Source organism: Macaca mulatta, chromosome X (assembly GCF_049350105.2).
Source record: "Macaca mulatta isolate MMU2019108-1 chromosome X, T2T-MMU8v2.0, whole genome shotgun sequence".
Classification (NCBI taxonomy): Eukaryota; Metazoa; Chordata; class Mammalia; order Primates; family Cercopithecidae; genus Macaca; species Macaca mulatta.
In genome coordinates this window covers 48,410,064-48,426,256 of record NC_133426.1, presented here as the reverse complement: position 1 = coordinate 48,426,256, position 16,193 = coordinate 48,410,064, and the positions used below count along the sequence as shown (strand labels likewise).

General features: G+C 41.8%; 1 pseudogene; it reads right to left on the bottom strand.

Annotated features, from left to right (window-relative positions):
* Nucleotides 1–620: 620 nt before the first annotated feature.
* Nucleotides 621–15,764, bottom strand: LOC100423568 (ornithine aminotransferase, mitochondrial-like; annotated as a pseudogene).
* Between the last annotated feature and the right edge of the window lie 429 nt (nt 15,765–16,193).

Genomic DNA, 16,193 nt, shown 5'->3' with positions numbered 1-16,193 from the left:
TTTAAATTTAAAGAAAAGAAATATTTAAAATAAACGTTTTTTTCCACAAATTACAATCAAGCACTCAAAACAACTTAGGAATTTTAAACACTAATTCTTAATTCAAAGTAATGACATCCATAGAATACATTCTGGCATTGGCCCAATATGAAGTTTACTTAATATTGGTATTTTACATATGACTAACCATTCATCCTTCCTAAAATTCAACGATAAAAGTGATTTGACTTTACAAGGTGAAGCCTTTTATGTAGTACCCCAGAGATAACTTTTTCAAATACAAAACATTTATACCAGCAAGGAAATTATAAAAACATATATAAAGTATACTGAAAGATGTGATTTAAAGGCTGTCTGTATATATAGATGCATTTCACCTTAAAAAGTACGCTTGCACATCAAAATGCTTTCACTGAATATAGATGCCATTACATTCTCTTACTTATATTACAAAGCAAACGGCAGGTTCATAAACGTAGTTCTATTATGTATCAACTGAAAAAAATGGATATTCCACAAAAAGGCTTTGGAGATACATGGGAGTGGAATGTGCCTACATTTAGAGCCAAGCTTTTACAGGGAGCCAAGCTCCCATGGACCACTGAAAACAGCTGCTACCCTCAGAATGACAAGATGGTCTTGTTAATGATTTCACTGGACTCTCAAATCTCCTCTTCCTTGATCACTAGTGGAGGCGCAAACCTGATGATGTCACCATGGGTTGGCTTGGCCAGAAGTCCATTATCTCGAGTCTTAGAAACACCTTCCAAGCATCACGATCTTTGGTTTCTTTAATAACAATAGTGTTTAATACTTCTTTTCCTCACTGGGCATGGTGGCTCACCCCTGTAATCCCAGCATTTTGGGAGGCCTAGGCAGGGGGATCCATTGTTTTCTTAGCTGGAAATGATCCTGGCATTTAGTGAGTACCTATTACTTAATCTAACATAACATAACTTTAATATTTCATCTTCATATGGTAAGAGTAAGAGAAAAAAAGATTTCAAATTACATGAAAATTTCACTTATAAACATGTATCTCACATTTACCTCATTTATTCATTTTAACAATTATACCTAGATTACTTATGAAAACTGACATATTGAACAAAGCTAGTCGGCCGGGGGTGGTGGCTCACGTCTGTAATCCCAGCACTTAGGGAGGCTGAGAAGGGCAGATCACTTGAGGTCAGGAGTTCAAGACCAGCCTGGCCAACACAGTGAAATCCCACCTCTACTAAAAATACAAAAAGTATCCAAGCATGGGGGCGCATGCCTAGAGTCCCAGCTACTTGGGAGGCTGAGAAAGGAGAACCTCTTGAACCTGGGAGGCAGAGGTTGCAGTGAGCCGAGATAGCACCACTGCACTCCAGTCTGGGCGACGGAGGGAGACTCTGCTCTAAATAAATAAATAAATAAATAAATAAAGCTAGTCATCAGTTCGAGTTATTTTCCTGTTAAAACATTTTTATAGCCTGTAAATGTCAGGTGTTCACCTGAGCAAAAACCTTAAATATATGAATATTTTGCCAATAACTCAGAAAATACAGTGGTTTTATTACACCCACAATATTAAATTAGTCTTACTTATCAAAGAATTGCACATAAGAGACCATTCTGTTTTTAGGTTAGGTTTATGTTTCATAACCTTAAAACATCTAACAGAGACAAATATAGAACCAGTAAACCCAGCCAAAAATGTGTACTGACAATTTTGAAAACATTTGTCATTTTATTTTACCAACAATTTTAAAACCAACTTATTTTTCAAAGACTTAATTAAATTGCATGAACTAAATGCATTTTAGTTAATTACTGTATATTTATATGAGCACCTATTTAAGCCAATCTGAATAGGATTCTTTAAATAATTGTTTGCTAACGATTCCAGATTTTACCATGTTGACACATTTAACATAACACATGTGCATATGTATGAATACACCCAAACACGGATACGTACATAAACAAAGATAGCTTTCATTTTAGAATTTTGATTATGGGACAGTAAAACATGCAAACTCACCAATTTATAAAAGACATTGGATCTAAATTATATTTCTGACAAAATGGAAGAAGGCTAAATTTTATTTAAGATTTTCCTCCTCAATAGGTAATCTTATGAAGGTGGTGACCCAAATTTTGGTTAAAGCAGTTTGAGTCAGTTACCAACATGTTGAATTAGACAAAGAATTGTTAACGGTAAAATGTGACTGAATTATGTGAGGAGGCCCAAAAGATAAGAGGTATTCTCATAAGCTTTGTATAGTGTTCTCTTGGTCTCAATTCCTCATCCTTGAAGATAAGAGTGTTGTCTTTCCTTTTACTATAGGAAGGAGATCTTTTACATGGAATTTCATCTTTTGCTTTTAAGAAACACTACAAAGGTCAGTGATTTTATTTGTATCTGATGTTTTTCAACTGTCTTTATTTTAATAGTCAGTATGCCAGAGTAGCTGAGGCGTTTTGGGAAAAGAGTTTTGCTTAAAGAAGGATAAAGAGGAAGCGGTAAAGGAAGGAGAGGGGAAGGCTTTGGAGAAGAAAATCTCAGCTAGCTTTAGACAGTATTTTGCAGTGAGGCAGTCTTTGAGTCTTGAATGTGTTCTGGAGCCTCAAGATACTGAGACAGGAGTCTCATTTGGACTGTATTATTTTAGTTCACTTTGAGGAAAACAGACTGCATGAATGATCCCCATAATGTTGGCACATATTACCAGCTGGCGTCCCAGAAAGAGGGAGCTATGTTGGCATGCCTTTGAACTTTGAGAGCCTGTGTGTAAATAAATTAATCTAGGTGATTTGGTTTAATGCCTAATACACAAAAGCCAAATTAAACTCTAAGCATGCAAATGATTCTGAAAATAAAGTGCAAACTTATCAGGAAGCATGAGAAGCCTTCTCTAACAGAAAAATCTCTGTAACCAGGCCTCATAACCAGGAGGGAGAAAATCCCTCTTAAACGGGCGGTCTCTGGCTGGGTATAGTGGCTCACGCCTGTAATCCCAGCATTTTGGGAGGCCAAGGCGGGCAGGTCACTTGAGCTCAAGAGTTCAAGACCAGCCCGCCTAACGGGGTGAAACCCCATGTCTACTAAAAAATACAAAAATTAGCCAGGCGTAGTGGTGCACGCCTATAATCCCAGTTACTCGGGAGGACGATGCACGAGAATCACTTGAGCCTGGGAGGTGAAGGTTGCAGCGAGCCCAGATCACACCACTGCACTGCAGCCTGGGCGACAGAGCAAAACACTGCCTCAAAAAAACAAGAAAAGAGAAAAAAGACAAGACAAGAAAAGAAGGGAAAAGAAAAGAGGAGGTTTCAAAACCAGGAGAGAGAGAAAGACCCTTCCTAACAAATTCCCAAATAAAACTGAACTCAACCCCCCAGAAAATGACAGTTTGATCCAAGAGAGACTCACCGGGTGGGGGGAAAGAGGCAACCAGAAAAGCAAAAGCTTAAGGGGGCCAAGTGTGCAGACCTCACACCATAGCTCCAGAGGTCATTGATGTCTCCAAGGCGAGTCAGCTTTGGACCCCACTTCTGACACCACAAATATCAAAATCAAAGACTATGGAGATGAATCTCTTTTTTTAAACTACAATATTAAGGATGTTATATTATGTTTTTGTTTTTGTTTTCTGTTTTAAGACAGGGTCTCACTCTGTCACCCACCCTGGAGTGCAGTGGCACAATCTCAGCTCACTGCAACCTCTGCCTCCCGGACTCAGCCTCTGGAATAGCTGGGATTACAGGCATGCACCACCACATCCAGCTAATTTTTGTATTTTTTTGTGGTGACAGGGTTTCACAACATTGTCCAGGCTGGTCACGAGCGCCTGGGCTCAAGTGATCTGCCAGCTTCAGCCTCCCAAAGGGCTGGGATTACAGGGTGAGCCACCACGCCATGCCATGAATCTATAAACATTTTATTTGAGAATCATAGACACAAACTGACTGGTCTTTGGTATGTCCAAAGAACAAAGAGAAAGTTGAGAGTTTTATTAGAAATAGAAATGTTACCTATATTTTTTAAAGCAAGTCCATTGGCACCAGAGAAGCTTTTGGGAGCTGGAAGCTCTGATTGGTGAGTGCGGACAATAGGTAAAACGAGCCTTAGAGTCATTGCAGGTTGTTTCAGCAGTTACTACGTAAAAGTGGTTTTAGGGTGACAGCAGGCCATTTCAGCCACCAGCCTTGTGGAAAATTCAATTCTTGGAGCAGGTGCAATGTGCTCTGAGTGCTTTTTCCCCTGATCACTCAACTCTGACATAGTTGTGTATGCCAAGAATGACTCAATGCCTGGATTGTGGTGGAGCACGCCTGAAATCCCAGCACTTTGGGGGGCCAAGGTGGGCAGATGACTTGAGGTCAGCAGTTCCAGACGAGCCTGGTAAACATGGCAAAACCCTGTCTCTAGTAAAAATACAAAATTAGTGGGGTGTGGTGGCACGTGACTGTAGTCCCAGCTACTCGGGAGGCTGAGGCAGGAGAATCGCTTCAACCCACGAACCTGAGGTTTCAGTGAGTCGAGATTATGCACTGCACTCCAGCCTGGGTGACACAGGGAGACTTCATCTAAAAAAACCACACACACACAAAAAAAACAAAACAAACAAACAAAATGAAAAAACCAAGCAAACAAAAAATCAACTAAGAATGGCTCACTTCCCATAATCAACTTTTACAATGATTAAAGCAGAGTCCTGCTTAGCAATGCACAAAAATTCTCCTTTGTGATCCATTCATTATACTGCTGTTGACTTTATTGCTTATGCTTTCAGACAGACACTATCCTTTGACCAAACTTAAGTCGGGCTCCTCTGAGTCCTGTTTCTGACTAGGTCCCAACCTCAGGCTCCGTCCTTCATCCAGGGACTCTGCCCATTTAGCCTGTTTCAGCAAAAATCCTGTCAAGTCCGTTTAGCCAGGATCCCCCTGCCCCTGAGGTTTCCTCCAAGTAATTTCCCATCTTCTGACTCCCTGACCCTACTCCCTGACTACAAATCCCCACTTGTCCTTGGTGGAGTTGAAGTCGATCCTAATATCACTCTCCTGCTGCAAGACCCCATTGCAGTGGTCCCTGTACCTAGCACAGTAGTCTTTTGCTTTTACTAGAGTAAAATCGTCCTTACGATCTTTTTTTTTTTTCATTTTCAGAGACAAAGTCTCACTGTGTCACTCAGGCTGGAGTGCAGTGACCCAATCCTAGCTCACTGCAGCCTCAAACTCCAGAGCCCAAGCAATCTTCCTGCCCCAGCCTCCCGAGTAGCTGAGACTACAGGTGTGTACCACCATACCCAGGTTTTTTTTTTTTGTTTTTTGTTTTTTTTTTTTTTAATTCTCTACAGACCGAGGAACTTGATATGCCCATCTAATTTTTGTATTTTCTGTAGAGTTGGGGTTTCGCCATGTTGCCCAGACTGGTTTTGAATTTCTGGGCTCGATGAATCCTCTTGCCTTGGGCTCCCAAAGTGCTGGGATTACAGGCATGAGCCACTGCAGCTGACCCTTCCTTACAGTCTCTAATAAGTGCAATACATACTTGTTTGCTTTAACATTTCCCTGTGTCTTCAATCTCCTGAAGTCATATGCCTGACATTGTCTTTACTTCACCCGATATAAAAATTCCTTTCTTTCGTCGGGCGCAGTGGCTTATGCATGTAATCCCAGCACTTTGGGAGGCCAAGGCGGGCAGAAAACCTGAGGTCAGGAGTTCCAGACCATCTTGGCCAACACAGCAAACCACCATCTCTACTAAAAGTACAAAAATTAGCTGGGTGTGGTGGTGTGCACCTGTAGCCCCAGCTACTCAGGAGGCTGAGGCAGGAGATTTGCTTGAACCCAGGAGGCAGAGGTTGCAGTGAGCCGAGATCACGCCACTGCACTCCTGCCTGGGTGACAATGTGAGACTCTGTCTCAAAAAAAAAAATCATTTTTTTCAACATCTTGGAGTTATTACACCATTGTATCCTTGCCTCCAGTGTGGTATTTGAGAGATCCGATGTCAGTTTAATTATTTTTCCTCTGTAAGTAACCTGCTATTTCTCTCTGATCATTTAAAAAATAATTTTTGTCTTTCACAATTTTACATTTCACTGTTCCTGTGTGTGTGTGTACTATAACATCTTTAATTCTTAAGTCATTTTTTTAAATCTGAGAAATTCTCATTGATTACTTATTTAAGTACACTCTCCTTTTTAATAACTATATTCTCTTCTTACAAGACTACTATTAGATGTGTTTTGACATTTATTCTTCTATCCTCCCTATTAATTAATTTTTCTTTCTTTTACTTCTTCTCTATCCATTACTGATTACTTTTATGAATTCTTTAGACGCATTTCCTCAGCTCAGTAATTGCTTTTTCAACTATACCAGTTTTAACATCCAACCTATTCTGCTGAATTATTTATTTGAGCAGTTAATGTTTTCATATCCAATGTATCCAATAGGTTTCGTATTTATTTATTTATTTGTTTATTTATTTAAGACAGAGTCTTCCTCTGTTGCCCAGTCTGGAGTGCAGTGGCGCAATCTTGGTTTATTGAACCTGTGTCTCCTGAGTCCAAGCAATTCTACTGCCTCAGACTCTTGAGTAGCTGTAACCACAGGCATGTGATGCTGTGCCAGGCTAATTTTTTTATTTTTAGTAGAGACGGGGTTTCTCCTTGTTGGCCAGGCTGGTCTCTAACTCCTGACCTCAAGTGATCCACCTGCCTCGGCCTCTCAAAGTGCCGGGATTACAGGCGTGAGCCACTGTGCCTGGCCTTTTAAAAAAAATTTTATTATTAAAAAAAAATTTTTTTATTTTTTACAGAATTTCACTCTTGTTTTCCAGGCTGGAGTGCAATGCTGTGATCTCACCTCACTGCAACCTCCACCTCCCAGGTTCAAGTGATTCTCCTGCTCCAGCCTCCTGAGTAGCTTGGGTTACAGGCGTGCACCACCACATTCTCTCATTCATTAACATCTGTATCCATTCCTTGAACACCAAAAGAACTTCTCTTTTCTTTCCTGTCCCTGCTCCTATCTTCCAAGTTTATAATACCGGGAATTTTAGTTCAAGACTGTAATTTTTAAAATTTACAATCTGAATTTATACTTTTCAATAAATTTTACTATTTTTCTCCTCACCATTGCTTACTGAAATCACCTCCTTCCTCCTAAATTTAGTTTTCCCTTCTCATAGAACTGTATACCAATGATTATTTCTGAAGGGTATATGCGTCATGAATTTTCTGGAATATTTTCCCCTCATTCTGAATTATCCTGGCTGTATATAGATATCTAGGTTCAACTTTTTTTGTTGCTTGTTCTTGTTTTGTTTTTTTTTGAGACAGTGCCTGGCTCTGTCACCCAGGCTAGAATGCAGTGGCACAATCTCGGCTCACTACAATCTCCACCTCCTGGACTCAAGCAATTCTCCTGCCTTAGCCTCCCAAGTAGCTGGGACTACAGGCACGTGGCACCACACCTGGTTACTTGTATTTTTTGTAGAGATGAGTTTCGCCTTGTTGGCCAGGCTGGTCTCAAACTCCTGAGCTCAAGTGAGCATCCGTTCTTGGTGCCCAAAATGCTGGGACTACATGCATGAGCCACTGTGCCTGGCCCAAAGTTATTTTAAATCAGCCCCTTGAAAAACTTCTCCATTGCGTTCTCTCTTCTCTTTTTCTCTCTGGGACCTTTCTGGATTTTATCTTTATCCTAGAAATTTTACTCCGAGGGGGTGTGTGTGTGTGGGCTTGTGTGCCTGCAGGTGTGTGTGCACATGTGTGTTAATCAGGTTCAGAACCAAGTGGCTCTTTTCAGTTTGAAGATTCATGTCTTTGTTCAGTTGAGAAAATTCTAGGACATTATTTCTTCAACTAGTGCCTTCTCTCCAGTCTATTTTTTTTTTTTTCATTTTTGAGATGGAGTTCTGCTCTGACCCTGAGGTTGGAGTGCAGTGGCAGGACCTCAGCTCACTGCAATATCTGCTTCCTGGGCTCAAGTGATTCTCCTGTCTCAGCCTCCCCAAGTAGCTGCGATTTCAGGCACCCACCACCACACTGGGCTAATTTTTGTATTTTTGGTAGAGATGGGGTTTCACCATGTTGGACAGGCTGGTCTCAAACTCTTGACCTCAGGTAATCTGCCTGCCTTGGCCTCGCAAAGTGCTGGAATAACAGGCATGAGCCACTGCACCTGACCCAGTCTTTCTATTTTTTACCTCTGGATCTTCTATGGATGAACGTTGAAAGTTCTGGGATCTCTTCTCCATTTCCTTTATTATTTTCCTTTCATACTTTCTATTTCGTAATCCTTTTCTGCTATACGGTGAAGTAGTGCCATGCCTGAACACATTTTTTCACTGGGTTGTTCCAGTTTCTCTTATTGATATGGAAAAGCTTTGTTATATATTAGAGATGGTTACTGTTAATTTATTGGGGATCCTTCATTTTCCCCAAAATTTGCCTTTTTTTTTTTTTTTTTTTTTTTGAGACAGAGTCTCACTCTGTTGCCCAGGATGGAGTGCAGTGGTGTGATCTCGGCTCACTGCAAGCTCCACCTCCCAGGTTCACACCATTCTCCTGCCTCAGCCTCCTGAGCAGCTGGGACTACAGGTGCCCACCACCACACCTGGCTAATGTTTTGTATTTTTAGTAGAGACGGGGTTTCACTGTGGTAGCCAGGATGGTCTTGATCTGCTGACCTCATGATCTGCCCGCCTTGGCCTCCCAAAGTACTGGGATTACAGGCATGAGTCACCGCGCCTGGCCTAAAATTTGCTTTTTTAAACAGTTTTTTATGGTGTCTTTTGACTTAGAAGATACTTTAATTTTTACATCTTTAAATATGTCAGATTCATTGTTTATAGCCTTGGTGTAATGTCAGGAAGTGTCTATGCCAACTCAAGATGTCTTACACTGTAATATTTTCCTAAAATTTCATCTAGTTCTTTATGACTTCACGTTTTCACATTTAAGTCTCTGAATTTTTAGAATTTATTATTTTATGTGGTTGAAAGTAAGGATTTAATGTTTATTTTTCCAGATGGATAGACACTTGCCAACAATCTGTTTTTATACATCCCATCTTTTGCCCATTGTTTGGAAATGCATGCTGAAGTTTGTATATAAATTAGTCTGTTTCTTGAATTTCTATTTTGTTTCACTAATTAATCTGTTTCTATGTGTATTCATTTTTGGTTGTTGCTGTAACAAATTGTCAATGGCTAAGACAACACTGGGCCCGGTGGCTCACGCCTGTATTCCCAGCACTTTGGGAGGCTGAGATGGGCAGATCACTTGAGGTCAGGAGTTCAAGACCAGCCTGGCCAACATGGCAAAACCCTGTCTCTACTAAAAATACAAAAATTAGCTGGGTGTTGTGGCGTGCACCTGAAATCCCAGCTACTTGGGAAGCTGAGGCGGGAGAATCACTTAAACCTGGGAGGCGGAGGTTGCAGTGAGCTGGGATCACCCCACTGATCTCCAACTTGGGCGACCCAAGTGAGACTCCATCTCAAAAAATATTTATATAGCTAAGACAATTTTTGAAAAAGAAGAATAAGGTGGGAGGAATGGCTCTACCATATTTCAATACTTCTTATATAGCTACAGGAATCAAGACTATATACTATTGGAAGAAGAATAGACACATAGATCACTGTAACAAAATAGAGATCCTAGAAGTAGCCCCACACTGATTTTTTACTAAGAGACAAAAATAAGGAAGGATCATCTGCTTCACAAATGGTGCTGGGAGCAGTTGGAGAGCCATAGGCAACAACAACAATAACAACAGAAAGTCTTAATGTTCATACCTTTATACAAAAAAGTAAGTCAAGTGGATCATAGATTTAAATCTAAAATATAAAACTAAAAAAGGCCGGGCACGGTGGTTCATGCCTGTAATCCCAGCACTTTGGCAGGCCGAGGTGGCCGGATCACGAGGTCAGGAGATCCAGACCATCCTGGTTAAAATGGTGAAACTCCGTCTCTACCAAAAATACAAACAAGTTAGCCCGGCGTAGTGGCAGGTGCCTGTAGTCCCAGCTACTTGGGAGGCTGAGGCAGGAGAATGGCGTGAACTTGGGAGGTGGAGCTTGCAGTGAGCCGAGATCCTACCAGTGCACTCCATCCTGGGCAACAGAGCGAGACTCCATCTCAATAAATAAATAAATAAATAAATAAAATAAAATAAAAAACTAAAAAAAAAACTTTTACAAGAAAATATAGGAGAAGCGTCTGAGATCTAGGGCATAGTGAATGGTTCAAAAAGTATAATACATAAGGAAAAATATAAATTAGATTTCATCCAATTTAAAACTGCTCTGCAAGAAATCTTGTAAAAAGGATGAAAAAATAAGGTATGATCTGAGAGAAAAAGTTTGCAAACCACATATCCAATAAAGGACTCACATCCAGAATATGTAATGGATACGTATGGTACTCTCAAAACTTGATGATAGGCTAGGCGTGGTGGCTCACACTTGTAATCCCAGCACTTTGAAAGGTCGAGGTGGATGGAGGGCAGATCCCTTGAGCCCAGGAGTTCACGACCAGCCTGGGCAACATGGCAAAAACCCATCTCTACTAAAAATACAAAAATTAGACAGGCATGATGATGCGTGCCTGTAATGCCAGCTACTCGGGAGGCTGAGGCACGAGAATCACTTTAACCTGGGAGGCGGAGGTTGGAGTGAGCCAAGATCGTGCCATTGCACTCCAACCTGGGTAACAGAGCAAGACTCTGTCTCAAGAAAAAAAATAATAAAAACCTCAATGGTAAAAAATACAAACAAATAATCCAATTAGAAAATCATGAAAGGATACATTTCACTGAAGAGGAAACAAGCAAACAAGCACATGAAAAGATGTTCAACATTCATTTGCTTCACTAGATGCAAATTAAGACCACGATGAGGTATCACTACACACTTATTACAATAGCTAAAATAAAAGACATAGTGACAACACCAAATGGTAACGAGGATGCAGAGAAACTGAACACCTCATTAAGTGCTGCTAGGAAGGTAAAATCTTACAGACACTCTGGAAAGCAGTTTGGTAGTTTCTTATAAAACTAAACAATGCAATGACCTTACAATTCAACAATTACACTTCAGAGAAATTAAAAATTTATGCCCATCCAGTAGCTTGTACATAATTGTTCATAGCAACTTTACTTGTAATAGCCAATAGCTGGAAATAATCAATATGTCCTACCATAAGTGAATGCTCAAACTGTGGTACATCCATCCTCTGGAATACTACTCAGTAATAAAAATGAACTATTGGCAGGGCACAGTGGCTCACCCTGTTATCACAGCACTTTGGGAGGTCGAGGCTGGCGGATCATGACATCAGGAGTTCAAGACCCGCCTTGCCAGTATGTTGAAACCCTGTCTTTACTACTAATACAAAAATTACCCGGGCGTGGTGGCACGCACCCGTAGTCACAGCTACTCAGGAGGCTGAGGCTGGAAAATCACTTGAACCTGGGAGGCGGAGGTTGCAGTGAGCTGAGACACTGCATTCCAGCCTGGGTGACAGAGTGAGACTCTGTCTCAACAACAACAACAACAACAACAACAACAAACTGTTGACACACAAATATCAATATCTTGGAGAATCTCCATGGAATTATGCTGAGTGAAATAAGCCCATAAAACGTTATATACTATAAGGTTTCACTTGTATAGCATTGTAGAAAAGACAAAATTGCGGAAATGAAAAACAGTAGTATAAGGGACAGCATTGCGGTGATGAAAATGTACTGTACCTTTTTTATTTTCCCCCCGAGAGGGATTCTCACTCTGTCACCTAAGCTGTAGTGCAGTGGCACAATCTCTGCTCACTGCAACCTCTGCCTCTCGGGTTTGAGCTGTTCTCCTGTCTCAGCCTCCCATGTACCTGGGACTACAGGCAGGTGCCACCATGCCCGGCTAATTTTTGTATTTTTAGTAGAGATGGGGTTTCTCCATGTTGGCCAGGCTGGTCTCAAACTCCTGACCTCAAGTGATCTGCCCACCTAGACCTCCCAAAGTACTGGGATTACAAGCGTGAACCACTGCACCTGGCCATGTTCTGTATCTTTTTTTTATTTTCTGAAATATAAGCTTTGTTTAAAATGTAAAGAAATATTAAAAATAAACATTATTTTTTACAAATTATAATCAAGCACTCAAAACAATTTAGGAATGTTAAACACTAATTCTTATTCAAAATAATGACATCCATAGAATATATCCTGGTGTTGGCCAGTATAAAGTTTACTTAATATTAGCATTTTATAGGCCGGGTGCTGTGGCTCACGCCTGTAATCCCAACACTTTGGGAGGTTGAGGCGGACGGATCACGAGGTCAGGAGATTGAGACCATCCTGGCTAACATGGTGAAACCTCATCTCTACTAAAGATACAAAAAACTGGCCAGGCGTTGTGGTGGGCACCTGTAGTCCCAGCTGGGGACTGGGGAGGCTGAGGCAGGAGAATGGTGTGAACCCAGGAGATGGAGCTTGCAATGAGCCGAGATCGAGCCACTGCACTCCAATCTGGGCGACAGAGCGAGATTCCGTCTCAAAACAAAAACAAAAACAAAAACTAAACAAAACAAAAAAGCTAGTATTATATATATATATTTTATATATGCTTAACCATTGATTCTTCCTAAAATTCAATGATATCAATGATTTGACTTTATGAGGTGAAGCCTTTTATGTAATACACTAGAGATAACTTTTTCAAATACAAAACCTTTACACCAGCAAGGAAAGTATGAAAACATATATAAAGTATACTGAAAGGTGTGATTTAAAGGCTGTCTGTATATATAGATGCATTTCACCTTAGAAAGTACACATGCACATCAAAACACTTTCACTGAATATAGATGCCATTACATTCTCTTACATTACAAAGCAAATGGCAGGTTCATAAACGTTGTTCTATTATGTATCAACTGAAAAAACATACATTCCCCAAAAAAGGTTTTGAAGACACATGGGAGTGGAATGTGCCCGCATTAAGAGCAGAGCTTTTACAGGACCACCTGTCTCCAGCAGGCTCCAGGGACCACTGAAAACAGCTGCTACCCTCTGCATGACAAGATGGTCTTGTTAATGATTTCACTGGACTCTTGAATCTCATCCTGCATGAACATCAGCAGAGGTGAAACCTGATGATGTCACCATGGGTGGGCTTGGCCAGAAGTCCATAAACTCGAAGTCGTAGACACACCTTCCAAGCATCACAGTCATTGGTTTCTTTAATAGCAATAGCATTTAATAATTCTTTTCCTCCCGGGCACAATGTCTCACAACACTTTGGGAGGCCAAGGCAGGTGGATCACCTGAGGTCAGGAGTTTGAGACCAGCCTGGCCAACATGGTGAAACCCTGTCTCTAATAAAAATACAAAAATTAGCCGGACATAGTGGTGCATGCCTGTCATCCCAGCTACTCAGGAGGCTGAGGGAGAAAAATCGCTAGAACCCAGGAGCAAGAGGTTGCAGTGAGCCGAGATCGCACCATTGCAATCCATCCTGGGCAACCAGAGTGAACCTCTGACTCAAAAAAAAAAAAAAAAAAAAAAAAAAAAGAATTCTGTTCCTCTTATGGCAGTTACAACATCAGAAGGTAGCTTCATCGGTTCATTTCTCAAGATAATACCCATTTTTTTTCCTGCATTTTCAGCAAGATTTTCTTCTTCTAAAACCTCGAGGGCTGCAATGGCCATTCAGCAGCCTAGTGGATTGTCACCATGTGTGGACCCATGTTCCCCTGGCTTAATGATCAGCATTATGCCATTGTCCCACAGCACTGCAGACACAGAGTATCAGCCCCCAGAAAGGGCCTTTCCAAGGACTGTATCAGGTCTGACATTTTCATGATCAACAGCCAGCCATCTACCGGTTCTGGCCAATCCTATCTGTATTTCATCAGCAATGAACAGAACCAAGCTGGGAGCATGAGATGGGACGAGGGTAAGTAAAAAATACCACTAAGCTCACTGTTCTTATGGAGATTCAGCTGGTCTTCCTTCCTTCCGTCCTCCCTCCCTCCCTCCCTCCCTCCTTTCGTTTTTCTTTCTTTTCTTTCTTCTCTTTCTCTCTCTCTCTCTCTCTTTCTCTCTCTCTCTCTTTCTCTCTTTCTCTCTTTCTTTCTCTTTTTTCAGTCTTGCTCTGTCGCCCAAGCTGGAGTGCAGTGCTGTGCTCTCAGCTCAATGCAACCTCCATTTCCCGGGATCAAATTATTGAGCGAGCCCAGGAGGTCAAGACCAGCCTGGGAAAAATAGCAAAAGGCAGGGTGGTGCATGCCTGTAGTCCCCAGTCCGAGGCGGGAGGATCACTTGGGCCCAGAAGGTAGTGACCAGCCTGGACAACATAGCGAAATTATCTCTAATAGAAAAATTAAAAATATTAGTAGGGGCAGGGTGGTGTGAGCCTGTAGTCACAAGGCCGAGGCGGGAGGATTGCTTGAGCCCAGGAGGTCGAGGGCAGCCTGGCCAACATAGCAAAACCCCATTTCTACTAACAACAAGAACAACAACAAAAAAGCATGGGTGGGGTGGCTCACCCGTGTAGTTCTCAGGCCAAGGTGGGAGGATTGCTTGAGCCCAGGAGGTGGATACCAGCCTGGCCAACAAAGCAAAAGCCTGTCTCTCCTAAAAAATGAATGAATGAATGAATGAATGAATGAATGAATAAATAAATAAATAAATAAAAATGAGCAAGGCAGAATGGCACATGCCTGTAGTCCTGAGGCTGAAGTGGAAGCATCATTTGAGCCCAAGAGATTGAGGCCAGCCTGGGCAACATAGCGAAACCCGGTTTCTACTAACATGAAACAAAACAAAACAAAAAATTGCTTGGGCAGGGTGGTGCATGCCTGTAGTCCTGAGGCCAAGGCGGGAGGATCCCTTGAGCACAGGAGCTTGATGCCGGCCTGGCCAACATAGCAAAACCTGGTTTCTACTACTAACAAAAAAAAAAAAAAAAAAAAAGCATGGGCAGGGTGGTGAATGCCCTTAGTCCTGAGGCCAAGGTGGGAGGATCGCTTGAGCCCAGGACGTCGAGACCAATCTGGCCAACACAGCGAAACCATCTCTATTAAAAAATCAAAAAATAAAAAATATTAGTGGGGGTGGGATGGTTTACGCCTGTAGTCCCAAGAACGAGGCGGGAGGATTGGCCAAGGCAGATGTAAACAACACCACAATCACATCCCATAAGTAAATACAGTTTTCTCTCGCCAGGGCTACAGGTAAAGGATGGTAATTGTGCGCACCACACTTAGATTCCCTTTCAAAAATGTAATCAGAGGTTGGAGAGCCTTGGACTGTTTTCTGAGTTGCAACAGATATAGAAGCCACTGAAGGATGAACGCCACAACTAAGTACAGCAAACCTCCCAAATGTGCTAGTTTGGAAAACACTGTGTCTTTCAAGCAGAAAAATCACAGATGACTATTTTTTTCTTCCCTTGGTTCAGACTAGAATACAGATTTTTAACCCAAGATCCAGGGACGGTCTTCAGAGAGATCAAAATCTCCTGACGACTCCTGAGGACCACCCACTTTGTTGCAGTGGTGACAAAGTGTGGCTGGAGGATGAGACATTATTGTGCACTGCCCAAGGATGATGGACCAATCAGGGCAGTTAGTGAACTCCATCTGGCCAATCAGAAGTCAGAATAGTAGGCGGAATAAGCGAAGCTGATGTGGCTTTTATCAGTCCAGGCTCCAGGGGCAGAACCTGCTCAAGGTGAGGGTGGAGACTCTCATTTTCCCGCCGAAAGCATCCCCTGGGATTGGCTACTTTCAGTTCAGAGTACGCATGCTCTGACTTTCTCTCTCTTTCGTTTCTTCCACACTCAGAGGACGCACGCTCTGATTCTCTCGATTCTTCCAAAATCAGAGTAAGCATGCGCTGATTTTCTTTTTTCATTCTTCCTACCCCTCTCCTCCTCCGTGGTGCGTTTGTTATCTAGTTTTAATAAGGAGTGTATATGAAGCAGGTCGCCATCTCAAATCCTTCCTGTCAGTTTCTAACTTTTTCAGGTATGGGATTTTTCCTAGAAACTCTGTAGTAACTTAAGAAATTTGGGCTGGGTGCGGTGGCTTATGCTTGTAATCCCTGCACTTTTGGAAGCCACAGCTGGTGGATCGCTTGAACCCACGAGGCGGAGGTTGCAGTGAGCCATGATCACGCCA